Source organism: Capra hircus, chromosome 10 (genome assembly GCF_001704415.2).
Source record: "Capra hircus breed San Clemente chromosome 10, ASM170441v1, whole genome shotgun sequence".
Lineage (NCBI taxonomy): Eukaryota > Metazoa > Chordata > Mammalia > Artiodactyla > Bovidae > Capra > Capra hircus.
The window spans coordinates 12,606,919-12,622,185 of NC_030817.1; the positions used below are offsets into that span (position 1 = coordinate 12,606,919).

General features: G+C 40.5%; 1 protein-coding gene across 8 annotated transcripts in view; it reads right to left on the reverse strand.

The window, feature by feature from the left end:
* The window catches only part of NRXN3 (neurexin 3), a 1,815,686-nt gene that overhangs the window by 621,123 nt on the left and 1,179,296 nt on the right, over positions 1-15,267 (reverse strand). The gene's annotated exons all lie outside the window — the stretch shown is intronic.

Genomic DNA, 15,267 nt, shown 5'->3' on the forward strand with positions numbered 1-15,267 from the left:
CCGAGGGGCGAATGGCAGCAGCGCGTACTGGTTCTCGAAGGTGAAGGCGGCGAGGTGGACCCCAGGATCCCCCGGAGGGTGAGAGGTTTGATGCGCCCCCCCCCCGGGGGAAGGCCTTGGAGAAGGTAGATTCCACCCCTGGTGGGCAGGATATTCTGGGAATTCAGGACCCAGGAGTTGGCTGGTCCAAGAACTTCAGAAGAGGTGAGGGCTGAGTCGGCTGGCGAAAGGGTGGCTGGTCTGGCCTGCCCTGGCCTTAGAGGCACGCTGCCCCCGGAGGGTAGAGCCTCCGGGCCTCCAGGACTTGGCACGAAAGACAGTGCGGCTTTTACATCCAGGCTGAACCTGCAGGGGAGAGCGGAGAGGCAGGAAGAAGCTTGGCGAGCCCGCAGTGGCCATCTGTTACTCCAGGAGGAAGCCGACCAGAGCTCGGCCAGCAAACGGTGATATTCTGCACAAGGCAGCCTTCATCCCATCCCTCACTCCCCAACTTCTCACTGCGCGGTTGAGCGTGATACAGAAACCCGACAGCCTCCTGGACTCCTGGGTCTTGCTGTTGCTGCCTCTGACTCTCTCCTTTCCACTCCCCTTAATTATAAAAGCACCGTATATTTGGGGATGGGGCGGGGATGGAGAAGTAAGGAAATAATACTTGCTGGTTAAATCACATCATATATACTACAGGACACTTGCTGGATAAATCATGTCTATATGTCTTCAGTTCTGTTCAGTGGCTCAGTCCTGTCTGACTCTTTGCCACCCCGAGGACTGCAGCACATCAGGCCTCCCTGTCCATCACCAACCCCCAGAGCTTGCTCAAACTCATGTCCATCAAGTCGGTGATGCCATCCAACCATCTCATCCTCTGTTGTCCCCTTCTCCTCCCACCTTCTATCTTTCCCAGCATCAGGGTCTTTTCCAGTGAGTCAGTTCTTCACATCAGGGGGCCAAAGTACTGGAGCTTCAGCTTCAGCATCAGTCCTTCCAATGAATATTCGGGACTGATTTCCTTTAGGATGGACTGGTTGGATCTCCTTGCAGTCCAAGGGACTCTCAAGAGTCTTCTCCAACACCACAGTTCAAAAGCATAAATTCTTCAATGCTTGATTATATATATTTATATACAGGCTTCCCAGGTGGCGCTAGTATTAAAGAACCTACCTGTGAATGCAGACATAAGTGGCGTGGGTTTGATCCCTGGGTCAGGAAGATTCCCTGAAGGAGGGCATGGCAACCCACTCCAGTATTCTTGCCTGAAGAATTCCATGGACAGAGGAGCCTGGCAGGTTATATAGTCCATGCAGTCACAAAGAGTTGGACATGACTGAAGCAACTGAGCATGCATATATATATATATATTTGCGTGTGTATATATATGTGTGTATATATATATATAGATAGCGAGAGAGACATGCACAAACACACACACACACAGCACTTATGCAGCATTTCTTTTTTAAAAAGAAGTTTATAGCACCTATCATATTCCTGCTCTCAAGAAACATCTCAGGACTCCTGACTGAGAATAAGAGATTATTCATTCTTGGGGCACCTTGAAGAGATGTTAAATAAGTTAGCATTATCTGTCTCTAACATAAAGATATCAAACCTAGAGATGATTTGCCTTCAAAGTCAAACATCAAGTCCCTTTGAGACTTTGTGATGGTGACTTGGTGCTCTGGTTAGGAAATCAGTGTTCTCCTGAAGATGCCTGCTGCCTGCAGTAAATGGTGCACAGTCATCCCAGCTGCTCTGGCTCTTGGCTGTAAGGGTGATTCAAGATCCACAGCCTCCAATGGGATGGCCCTCATTCGTGATCTTTCATGCCTTTGGGCCGTGGCCCATGAACATGATGTTTTAAATTAGCAACATGTACTCAACAGCAGCACAATAAGAGAGAGGGGTGACTGATGGAGACCTGATTTATACCCTGATTTAAGACCAGATTTCCTTCTCTGTAAAATGGGAATAGTTCCTCCTCCCCTTATAAGGTTCTTGGGAATATTAAATGAGATAATGTATACATAGCATCTGGCATAGCAGTAAAGAGTGGCAGTAATTTTTGTTTAATAGAAAAATAAGCTAAAACTCCAAGAAGGTTAAGTACGTGTTTAGGGTCTCAGGCAACTATTACGACAAAAGTGAAAAAAAAAAAACCATATTAATATCCTAGGCATCCTCCATTAACGTTGATGATAATTCCCATTCAATCCAACCACTCCTTGATGTCCTCCTCCAGATGGAATCTCACAGCGCTTTGGACTTTGTCTCTGTATCATGGCCTTAAAGAGACCTAGATGACCTGGCTTATACCTAGTTGTCCAACTCCATCTTCTTCCAGATGACCTCTTACTCTCTACGCCACAGTCTCCTGGACCTGCTTTTTGCTCTTGAATGTGCAAAGCTCTTTCCCAACTCAAGGCCTTTAAACATGCTGGGCCCTCTTCTCTGGAACACTGTTCCCTAAGATTTTCATGTGATTTTCATTGCAGATGTGACCTCCTCAGAAGCCCTCTCTAACCCTCATCTAAAGTAAGCTACAACCACCCCCAAAGGTACTTTATCCCATGACCATGTTCTGTTTTCCTCAAAGCACTCCACTTTCTGAAATTATTTTATTTATATTTGTTCATGGTCTGTCTCTTTAAAAAGACTGGATGTTCCCTGGAAGTTGAACCTTTGCCTTGGTCTCCCCTATATTTTCTGTGTGCACAAGCGTGGGTAGCACAGAGTAGAAGCTCAGTAAACATTTGCTGCATTAATGCATGCAAGGAATCAATTTCCAACCTCATGTGATGTGATTAGTTGCTAAGTTGTGTCTGACTCCTGCAACCCCATGGCCTTGTAGCCCACTAGGCTTCTCTGTCCATGGGATTTCCCAGGCAAGAATACTGGAGTGGGTTGCCATTTCCTTCTCCATGGGATCTTCCTAATCCAGAGACTGAACTCATGTCTTCTGCGTTGCAGCGGGATTCTTTACCAGCTGAGACACCAGGGAAGCCCTTCTAACCTTATATGCATATTTTTTTATATACCATTCATTCCACTGACATATTTATCTGGCTTTAGTGACACTGACCCCCAGAGACACATATTTGCAGAGATCATGAGTTGACCACCTATCCACTTAATGCTTTTCTTCTTTTCTGAATTGGCATTGAGTATTGGAGACTGTTTTTTTTTTTTTCCCTTAATCCCAAGGAAGGATGGGAAGTTTAGATGGACCTTCCAATTAATTCTCTGCTAGGCAACAAAGTGAAAAATAAATCCTTAATGCAGTACAAAATCTGGAAATGCCACTGGTGCGTCACAGCTGGAACTATTCATTTTACTTGTCATACTTATCATTTATTTATTTACTTTTCATAAAATGTCAGAAGAAGTATCTGTGAATTCTGGTAAGGTTGATTCCACTTGGGGACTGAGTAGAATACAGAGAATATATATCAAGAGGACAAATGCAAGACTGGTTTATTTTTCTTCTTTCTCTTTAAAGTGGTAATCCACAATTATCCTGATAAAAAACAATGTCCTCCTCCAATTTAACACATTGTTGAAAATATTTTTTTTCATTTTCTTTCTCTCCTTCTCTCTTCCTCTGGTTAACATATTCCTACTTAGACTTCTTTTCTAATTCACGTCATTCTCAGGTCTATTAGAGTTTACACTGAATGTGCACGTTCAGTCACTCAGTCGTGTCCGACTCTTTGCGATCCCATGGGCTGTAGCCCACCATGGTTCAGTAGTTCCCCTGTCCATGGAATTTTCCAGGCAAGAATACTGGGCTGGGTTGCCATTTCCTTATCCAAAGGATCTTCCTGACCCAGGGATTGAACCTGTATCTCCTGCATCGGTAGGTGGATTCTTTACCAACTGAGCCACCTGGGAAGCCCCGAGTTTATATTAGGCTGATCTATTAAGTTGGTTGTTGTTGTTGTTTAGATTTTTAGCTCCAGGGATAACCCCTAGATACTGTCTGCATCTGCAGTTCTGGTTAAAGGGATTTGTCTTCACCTGGACCATCACGAAAGGCTCCCCTCTTTCCCTCTGAGTTGTCTTTTCTAGTGGGTCCTTTGAGTGAGAACACTTAGGAATGAAGCATGCAGCTACATGAAGATGAGAGTCTGTTTTTAAGATAGAAAGAGAAATAGATTTAGAAACGTTATGCTCACCACAGATTTAAAGTTGAAAAGTATAAATAATTTCACAGGAACAACCACGCTTAGCTCCACTTGGATAAACTGCCATGGCATCCTAACCAGACTTTTTGGAGCCTTAAGTTTCTGAATGAAATGCAGCTTTAAAAAACAAACAAAAAAAATGTCCTGTGGCTGGATTTGCCTGGGTTAATAGCTCGGTTTCTCTATTATTTCAGGCTGCAGAATTTGGCACTATAGATTTCTTCTCCCCATTTCAATCTCCCCTTTCCTCTCCTCTCCCCCCAAAAAAGACTGTCCCAAGATAAGATACGAGAATCCTGATCCATCTGACACTCTCTGTCTTGCTTTGGTGGGTGCGTGCGTACCCGTGCAGTCGCTCGGTCATGTCTGACTCTTTGTGACCCCATGGACTGCAGCCCACCAGGCTCCTCTGTCCATGGATTTCCCAGGCAAGAATACTGGAGTGGGGTGCCATTTCCTCCTCCAGCGATCTTCCCGACCCAGGGATCGAACCTGTGTCTCCTGCATTGGCAGGCAAGTTATTTTACCACTGAACCACCTGGTGGAAACCTCAGCTATGAAGTACTCTGGGGAATTTTCTGGCGCCTAAAATACGCTCCACGATAGTACTTAATGGTGTCAGGTGCCAGGAATCTAATGCGCCATTGCCCTGTCAGTCTCTCACAATACTTTCTGTCTCCATGCCTGCACACTCCTTTTCTCGCTTTGCATAGCCTCCAGCTTTCCACGTTGCTGCTGGCGAGAGACGCCCATTCAGGTGTTGGCTGCAGGTACAGCTGATCTGATGGTACAGACACAGAAAGCACTGGGGGAGTCTGCTTCTCTGTGAGCTCTAAATTCTGGCAAGGACCCTTTTTCTCCCCAAATATACAGAATAGAAATCCTTACATTTCTCTTGAAACACAGTTCCAAAGAGTAAGTTTAGGGAAGAGGGAAAAACAAAAACAACTCAACTCTCATAATGTGAAATGAAATCCAAGTCCTGAAAAAATACAGGTGACTGTTAACATGACTATAAATATATTCAAGGGTTCCATAAAACAATCGAACTTTGCTTTATTATATGTCAGTGGGTTTATTTATAGCCACATAATTCATCCTTCTGCTCATTTATTTAAGAAAGCCATCCTGCAAAAAAGCAGGTTTTGATTATGTTTTACATTTGGGAGTATAAAAGAGAAGCTTTATTCTTTTGAGTATCACTCCTACATGTATTTTGATTTAAAAAAACAAAGACGACAGCATCCTTGTATAATTTTATCATTTAGAGAATATGTTGCTTCTATTCCTTTAATGTATCCTTCACACAAACATCCATAGTTGTTCTCTTGTCCTCCTTGTGGCTGAAATTGGGATATCAGGAGTCTGGGTGTTGAGAAGAATCTCTCCAGGAAATTTTCCAAATCTGTTGATCAATGGCTCTGGGATATCTGTTTTGTTGGAATTTTACACATTTCTTTAAAGAAAAGAAAATACATATATAAAATATTCCTATATAAACCTTAGCCAGCTTCCTTGGAAATCCAAGTGAAATTATTTTCCCATAGAAACAACTTTCCTTTTAATCGAGGACAGGATTCAGTTAGTTAGTCATAAAGAAATTGGGGCATTTAAACTCCCATAGGTCTTCTCTAAGCTTACACTGGCTATCAGAGATCATGTACATCTTAATCTAGTTTTAATGATCCAAACAAAGTGAATTATTGTTATATAATAACAGAAGTAATAACACCCTTTGTATGTTTACAGGGAATTTATCAAATCAAGTATTTAGAAGACACTTTGAGAGCATACATACTGATTTTGATCAGGGGCTCTGGTGCCTTGACTGCCTAGGTTCAACGTCTTGATTTTGCTTTCTAGCTGTTTTGAAAAATGTTGGCAAGGTCCTTAGCCCCTCTGTATCACAGCTTCTTCCTCTGTGAAATGGGAATAATCATGCTATCTAACACAAAGGCTTGTTTTGAGGATTTGGAACGGTATTACATGTAAAGTGTGTATAAACAGTGCCTGGCACTGTGTGTATAAACAGTAAAGGGTCAATATATGTGAGTATGAAAATAATTTTCTTTATCTCCAGCTGACTCCTTGAAATGCATCTCTGCAGATGGTTTTTTTTTCTTCTCATTGACAAATCTCAAGAGGACTGGGTAAACAAAAAGTTCCCCTTGCAACTCCCAAACGTAGAATGGAAAGTTACTCCCCTGTGTTACCTGACTCACTGGATTCTCTTTGCCCATATATTTAGCAGAATGGGGAGCAGCTTAATCATATCCTTCTCACAAACATCTTTCAACTCCAAAACAATAAAGCTCACCATGGCCCCAGAATCAGATAACATGGAGTGCCGGAACCCAGCCTCGTTTCGTGAGTAATCCATTTTCCAACATAACGGTGGAGCTCACGCAGTTTCCGTCTACTTTGGGATATGGAAGGTCTCTCGGGCTACTTTTCTGTCTCACCTCTTAATTTTCTCACCTTCGTTTCTCAAATAAACTATAAATTTCAATTATGTAGCCTTCTTCCTAAAAAGCATGGCTTTTAAATCCTGTAATAATTTCCACTGGATTTATCTGGCATTTTACCATAATTCAATATTTTTTTAAAGTTACTAAGAATGTGCCTCTGAACTAGGTTCTACTTAGTATTTTGTTGGATTCTTGTACTTAGATGCTCAGTCGTGTCCAACTCACTGTGACCCCATGGACTGTAGCCCACCAGGCTCCTCTGTCCATGGGATTTTTTTCAGCCAAGGATACTAGAGTGAGTTGCTATTTCCTCCTCCAGAGGATCATCATGGCCCAGGGATCGAATTCATGTCTCCTGTGTCTCCTGCAGTGGCAGGCAGATTCTTTACCGTGAGCCATCAACAATTATTTTGGTGTGTGTACTTCATGAACATGAAGTATACTGTGACTATGTGCAAGGAGCCAGACGAAGTACAGGGGACTGGGATGAAAAAGAGAAGATTTCAAACCTTAAGAAGTTTATAATCTAGCAAGGGAAAAAGCCATCAAAAACAAAACAAACCATCAATCCCATCTCTACATTCAGTTTCCCATATACAGTATGGTAAGTGCTAGAACAAAGGCATAACCAAACAATACGGAAGAATAGTGCAGTCAGTTCAGTCGCTCCGTTGTGTCTGACTCTGCGACCCCATGAACCGCAGCACACCAGGCCTCCCTGCCCATCACCAACTCCTGGAGCCCACCCAAATCCACGTCCATCGAGTCGGTGATGCCATCCAACTGTCTCATTCCCTGTAGTCCCCTTCTCCTCCTGCCCTCAATCTTTCCCAGCATCAGGGTCTTTTCAAATGACTCAGCTCTTCGCACCAGGTGGCCAAAGTATTGGAGTTTCAGCCGCAGCACCAGTCCTTCCAATGAACACCCAGGACTGATCTCCTTTAGGATGGACTGGTTGGATCTCCTTGCAGTCCAAGGGACTCTCAAGAGTTTTCTCCAACACCACAGTTCAAAAGCATCAATTCTTTGGCGCTCAGCCTTCCTCACAGTCCAACTCTCACATCCATACATGACCACTGGAAAAACCATAGCCTTGACTAGATGGACCATTTTGGCAAAATAATGTCTCTGGTTTTTAATATGCTCTCTAGGTTGTTAATAACTTTCCTTCCAAGGAGTAAGCATCTTTTAATTTCATGGCTGCAGTCACCATCTACAGTGATTTTGGAGCCCCCAAAATAAAGTGTCACTGTTTCCACTGTTTCCCCATCTATCTGCCATGAAGTGATGGGGCTGGATGCCATGATCTTCGTTTTCTGAATGTTGAGCTTTAAGCCAACTTTTTCACTCTCCTCTTTCACTTTCATCAAGAGGCTTTTTAGTTCCTGTTCACTGTCATCTGCATATCTGAGGTTATTGATATTTCTCCCAGCAATCTTGATTCCAGCATGTGTTTCCTCCAGCCCAGCATTTCTCATGATGTACTCTGCATATAAGTTAAATAAGCAGGGTGACAATATACAGCCTTGACGTACTCCTTTTCCTATTTGGAACCAGTCTGTTGTTCCATGAATAGAGAATGGAGTTAATCCACTGTGGGGAGAAAGGGACTCTGAGGAGGGATTCATATTACAAGGTGACAGGTGACCCTAGTGTTAAAGGACTAGAGTTCAAATCCTGATCCACTCCCTGTGACCTCAAAGCAGTTATTTTAAACTCACTGAGCCTATTTCCTAAACAGTATAAACATGAATACTTCAAAACTCATAAGATTGTTTTAAGGGGTAAATGAGAAAATATATATGAAAGGAACACTGTAAATGCTTAGGTTAACTATTACCATGAACCATGGTATCGTGGTACCATGAGGATGGTGGGGCCTTGAATGATTTCAAATAGGCAGAGAAGCAGAAATGTCAATGTAAGGAGATTAGTAGTGTTGGGTTGAGTCAACCACAGAGGGCTTCCTGGAGGGGGCAAGTTTTAAGCTTAGCTTTCACTTGACAGTTAGATTGCTAAATCCTGAAAATCTCAGAAAGGTGTCAGCTTTTTACTTCAAACAAACAAACAAACAAAACAGGCCATGGAAGAAGGGAAGGGAAGAGGAAAGGAGAGGAGAGGAGGAGAAATTTACATATTGGAAACCCTGTTTTTCATCTCAAATGACTGGGTTGCCTTATTCAGAGTTGTCAAATAAATACCATATAAATAAAAAGTTACATTGTAGCACAGCCAGGAGTTTTCCTTTGTTCAATTTCTCCTGCACACTTACTTTTCAGAAACTAAAATACTCATTGGATCCAATTCATTAGACTATCCTTTAGTCCTACAAACGTTATAGTTTAAGCATCCATCTTATACAAGCATCTGTCTCACAATTCCATGAAGAGTATATCTTCTAAGACAGAGGGACAGAGATATAAAATAACTGGCCATTTTCTCTTTTATATCATGCAGTCTTAAATCCAGTTAACAGAGAAGTCTTGGCAGGGCGAGAGATGAGATGAATGTTCCCCAAACAGAAGGTACAAAAGTGTTATCTAAGCAGTTCCAAAAATGTTTGCAAGATGAGTAATAAGGGCATTTCTCAGTGGTACTGAGGATTTTGCACTTTCCAAAACTGGTGGTGAGGACAGGGGAATACTGAGATGTAAGTTTGTGTCATAGCAAGAGAAATAGACTGCTCCTAAAATAGATGAGACAACATTTAAGATAACACTATTTTGGCACTGATGATATCTATGTCTTCAAAATCTACCATTTCCAATCTGAACAAGCAGAATTTGTTGTTCTTCCCTGTCTTCTGTTAGCATTTGTCACTTTCTCTTATCATCAGTTGGGTTTATATCTGGATCCCCTACACAATTTATAGAGGAATCATGTAGGGAACTGGGGCCTGGTCTGAGGGTCAAACAGCTTAAGTTCTAGAGCCAGATAGCTTATGTCCAAATCCTTGCTCCGTTATTTAATAGCTGTGTGACCTTGGCTAAGTTGCCTAGCCTTTGAAAACCTGTTTTCTCATGGAGATTGTAGTATTCCCTCTCTCAAACTTAGCACAATACCAGAACAGTAAAAGACATTAAATGGATGTTTGTGAAATACTATTAACATACATTTAACTACTGTAGGAGAGAAAAATCTCATAGGTAGATAGATATAAACAAACACATATATAGGATATGCATATATATGTGTATGTATACATATATATGTATATATACATATACATATATATGCCTGTATACATACATATATGCAAAAGTGTATGCATTTATATATACACACACATTTACATATATCTCCCCCCCAAAAAAATATATCCATAAACTATGCAAGCATCTCATTATAAGGGAGAACTTTTCAACATCTGGAGCTATTACAAATTGGAAGGAATATCTTGCAAGATAGCAGGCTCTCTATCACAGGAATGGGACAATTTTAGGGACACTAAAGTTGCTGTCTTGCAGTAAATGAGTGGATGGAATATATAACCTCTAAATTTCTTTTCAAACTTATATATAATACCAATTAAAATTTCTTTTAAACTTTCAATTTGCCCTTAACCTCTGCATTTATTTAAATGTAATCTCTTGGCTTTATTTTGAGGCTCAAACCCGATTCCTTCATGCTACGAAAATCATAGCACATGGTTGTTTATTGAAACCTCACACAACGAGATGAGAAATTTGAGACTTCTGTGAAATTAAGCTAGCACTGCTGCACTGAAACTTCATTTTTCATTACTGCATGCAGTGCAAGTTGTCTTTAGACAAAGTAACAATTTTATGCTTCTATTTTAAACACCAAAGATTATTGTGTTTTTTCCCCCCACTAGCAACACCTACACAGCTGCTGTTCCTGTGATCAAAGGGGATATTTTTCATTGGTGAAAAGCTCATTGCTATGGGAAGAGTATGCTGACTTGCTTACCCTATCGTCCTTTATCTCCCAGCAGGGAATCCTGGTGGACTGAACATAAATAAAACTGAATTCCCCTAAATAAAGACATGTGTCTTGAAAATCCTGAACAAAAAGCAAAAAATACACTTCTCTCTCCCTCTCTAACCAAGACAAGGTCATTATTCCTCAGTAACTGGTTTTGATAAGAAAGAAAGAGTTAAGTATTCAGAAGACACTTAAGAAAGTTAGGCAAGCTGAGATATCGAGACAGAAGATGACTTGTCAGTGTCAGAAGAAGCTGAAATATTTCTCTAGAATATTGCTCTAGAGTATAGCATGCATGGCTCCTATAGAAACATCAACATAAAATAAGAAAATAAGAAAAATAATTATCCAGTAAGAAGATTATCCACCGGGAGAGAGTTAACAGACACAGGACTGGAAGAGTGAGAAATCTAAGAATGTGAGATAACAGAACAGTCTGAAAGAAATTGCCCCCAAATGGTTGAAACGACTAAATAAAGAAATTGCAGAAACCATAGGTGAGAAAATAATAATGTGATAATGAGCATACTTAATAAAGAGCTAAAGTCATTTGGAAATGCAACACAGCCAGTGAATTTTCTTTGGAGAAGTCAGTGGATAGATTATGAAAATGCAGCTGAAGAGAAAATTAATGAACTGGAGGAAAGAACTAAAGAAACTTTCAGAATGTAGCATAGAGAGAAAAAGATTTACGTAATACAACAGAGAGTAAGAACCATGAAAAATCAAATGAAAATTTCAACATACAACTATTAAGATTTCTAGAAAAGGAGGAAAAGATAATAAAAAAAGATAACGATTTGTTTTATAGTTAAGTAATACAAATTTTTTTTGAGCTTTACCTATCTTTATATTTTTTTTGGGGGGGGGTGGTTATAGTTGCTTTACAATGCTGTGTTAGTTTCTGCAGCATAATGAAGTGAATCAGCTTCATGTACACATACCTCCCTTCCCTTGCTGACCTCCCTCTCACCCCACCCCACCCCGCCCCCATCTGACCCATCTAAGTCATCACAGAGCACTGAGGTGAACTCCCTGTAGGCTCTTCTACTAAAGGATCCTAAAGTAAAGAGAGTGTGCGTGCCCATCATCACACTTTGGTTCATCATAATGAAACTCCAAACACCAAAATTAAACATAAAAATCTTAAAATCAACAGGTTACTTTTACATAAAGCTTACAAGACAATGAATTATAATAGCTTTGTGTTGAAAGAAAGCTGCCTTTCAATCTAGGTTTATTTAATTAGGCAAGTCAAATTTTTAAGAGTGGAGGCAAACCTAACACATTTTCAGATGAAAAAAGTTTGAGAAAGCTCACCATTCACAGACTGTCACTGGCATAATCATGAAAGGTTGTATTTCAGTATAAAGAAAACAACCCCAGAGAAAAGGAGTGGCATTCAAAAGGAAATGATGGGTGAAAGGCACTGGCTTGATAGAGCTAAATCTAAGTAAACATTGTATCACTACCACTACCACCACTAGCAAATACTTGTTTGTGGCGGCTTCAAAATGAGAATAATAACCAATATTTCCTTAATGCATATAAGTTAGGTATTATTATTGTCCCTATTAAGAATCTGCTGGCAATGCAAGAGACCCAGGTTCAATCCCTGGGTCGGGAAGATCCCCTGGAAAAGGAACTGGCAACACACTCTAGTATTCTTGCCTGGAGAATCTCGTGGACAGAGGAGCCTGGCGGGCTACAGTCCATGGGATTGCAAAGAGTCAGACACGACTGAGCTGTTAACACTTCTTCTTCTCCCTATCCTATAACTGGGGAAAGGAGGTCCACATTGTCACTTTCCATAGCTGGTAGATGGCAGAACCAGGATCTGAACCCACATCATCTATTTATGGAATCTATGGCCTGAATGAATTTACTGTTCTACTGCTGAATGCTACAAAGTGATGTATGCAACTTCCAGCTCACATCTTCAGAGAAGGACACATGTTTTCTACTTCTCTGTCCCTTTTCTGGAAGGTGGATGTGGAGATGAGCCAACTTCAACCAAGTGAATGAGGACATTATATCTGCTTCCTTTTGGTTGACATTTGCCAGGTATATTAATTAGGACATTGATTTGGCTGTTTTTTAATTGAGACTACATAACTGTGTTTAAAAAAGGCAGAAGGTCCCTTTCTCTCACACACTAGTAAGTGGCCTAAAGCAGTATGACCTAGAAACAAGAAAAAAAAAGTCACTTGTGGTTGTGTATGGCCTGTGGTTGTTGCTGTTGTTTAGGTGCTAAGTCATGTCCGACTCTTTCAGACCCCATGGACTGTAGCCCACCAGGTTCCTCTGTCCATGGGATTTCCCAGGCAAGAATACTGGACTGGGTTGCCATTTCCTTCTCCTGGGGATCTTCCTGACCCACAGATCAAACCTGCCTTTCCTGCATTGGCAGGCGGAGTCTTTACCACTGAGCCACCTGGCAAGCATTACTGTGTAGGACCTAGAGAAATTATCATACCCTCAAGTCAGTGTTCTAACAAATATACTTGGAAAATGTTAATCAAGAGAAAACAGATTCAGAAATATAAATGTTGGACAAAACAGATGTTATCACCAAAAATGTTATCGTCGTGTCTTAAGAAAAACCATTAACCCAGGGGATATAACAGTTCTGAACTGTGTATACCTAATAACACAACCTAAAATAAATATAAAACACATATTGATAGACTGGAAAAAATGACAAATCCATGATCAAAATCCCCACTAAAATGTATATTCCATGGGGGTAGACGTTTTTGTTCTTTTGATCACTGTTAATTTCCAGGAATTATAACAATGCTTAACCCATGTTAAGAGCTTAATAACTATTGAATAGATGACCTATATTCTTCTTGTTAAAACTTACAGAATAAGCTGGAGAAAAAAGAGGCTATTACTCTTTTAAAAAGCATAATTAACAGATCAGAATTAATGGACATACATGCAATCCTGGACAGAACAATTACACATACACACTGCTGCTAAGTCACTTCAGTCGTGTCCGACTCTGTGCGACCCCATAGACAGCAGCCCACCAGGCTCCCCCGTCCCTGGGATTCTCCAGGCAAGAACACTGGAGTGGGTTGCCACTTCCTTCTCCAATGCATGAAAGCGAAAAGTGAAAGTGAAGTCGCTCAGTCGTGTTCAACTCTTTGGGACCCCATGTACTGCAGCCTACCAGGCTCCTCTGTCCATGGGATTTTCCAGGCAAGAGTACAGGAGTGGGGTGCCATCGCCTTCTCTCTCTCTCACACACACACACACAGACACACACACAGACACACACACACACAGACACACACACACCCACACACACCCCACAGGGCTTTCCAGGTGGTGCTAGTGGTAAAGAATCTGCCTGATAATGCAGGAGACATAAGATACAAGGGCTCGATCCCTGGGTCATTCCCTGGAGGAGGGCATGGCAACCCACTCCAGTATTCTTGCCTGGAAAATCCCATGGACAGAGAAGCCTGGCAGGCTACAATCCACAGGATTACAAAGAGTTGGATACAACTGAAGTGACTTAGCTTGCACCCTCACCCTTTTATAAACTTATGAAACATAATGCAAAAAGTAGTCATGTATTAGAATCATAAGCAAATAATGAAGAATAAATAATTTCACTCCATATGTTTTGCCCACAATACAATGTGTCTAAATCAGCTACAAAAATCTGTAACATCTGTGACTGAATGAAGTATATAATCTCTCATTTTATCAATAAAATGAAATAAAATTAGATAAATAAAAATGATAAATAAAAGGAGGCAAATTCATTTGTGTTTTAAAAAATACTGTATGTCCTTAATTACCACTTTCTGTATATAGTGGAGTATTAGGATGCTTTCAGAAAGCGACCTGAGATCAAACTGTTTAATATATTTCATATAAACAACTTTTAATTATATATATTAGAATTAAATGATAGTCAAAGTCTTTTCATTATATATTGACTCTATGCAATTGATACTTTACAAACTAAAAAATATTTTGTGTTCATTATCTGAAAATAGAAAGGTCACAGGGATTGCATTAAATTAGTTGCTAATCTACAATATTTCATATTCAGATAACTTGTAGCTGTTCATAAAATTACTGGAGTCTTAGGAGATGCAAATAAATAAATTACTGCCTATATTTCTGTCACAAATGGCAGCCAACTTCTTTATCTCTGAATTTGCTCCCTTCTCTTTGTAGGTCAAAAGGAGTCCCCAGAACACCAACAGCAATCTTGTTACTATTTCATGAATACAGATGATGTTCATTTCCTGAGACTGCCAATCTTTACTCCAGAACCCCAGATCCTGACAAAATCAATTACACTTTCAAAATGTATTACTCAATCTGGAAATTATACACCAGGAGAATGCATCTGACACTCACTGATGTTTGATCCTCTCTAAGTTAAAATCCTGGAAACAATATTCCAAAAGAGATCTTTGCTATGAGTAATACCATCATTAACAGTGAGGTACACGGAGCTTATTTTGAAGCTATAAAAGAGGATGTCAAAAAGCATATATATATATATATATATATATATATATATATATATATATATGGAAACTTGGAGCCAGAGAAAATCAGATGGCTTTTAACAAGCTACAGCAGAAGAAAGACCACATTTTTGTCCCCTTAAACCAAGTTTTAATGAAGAAGAGACTCTATTA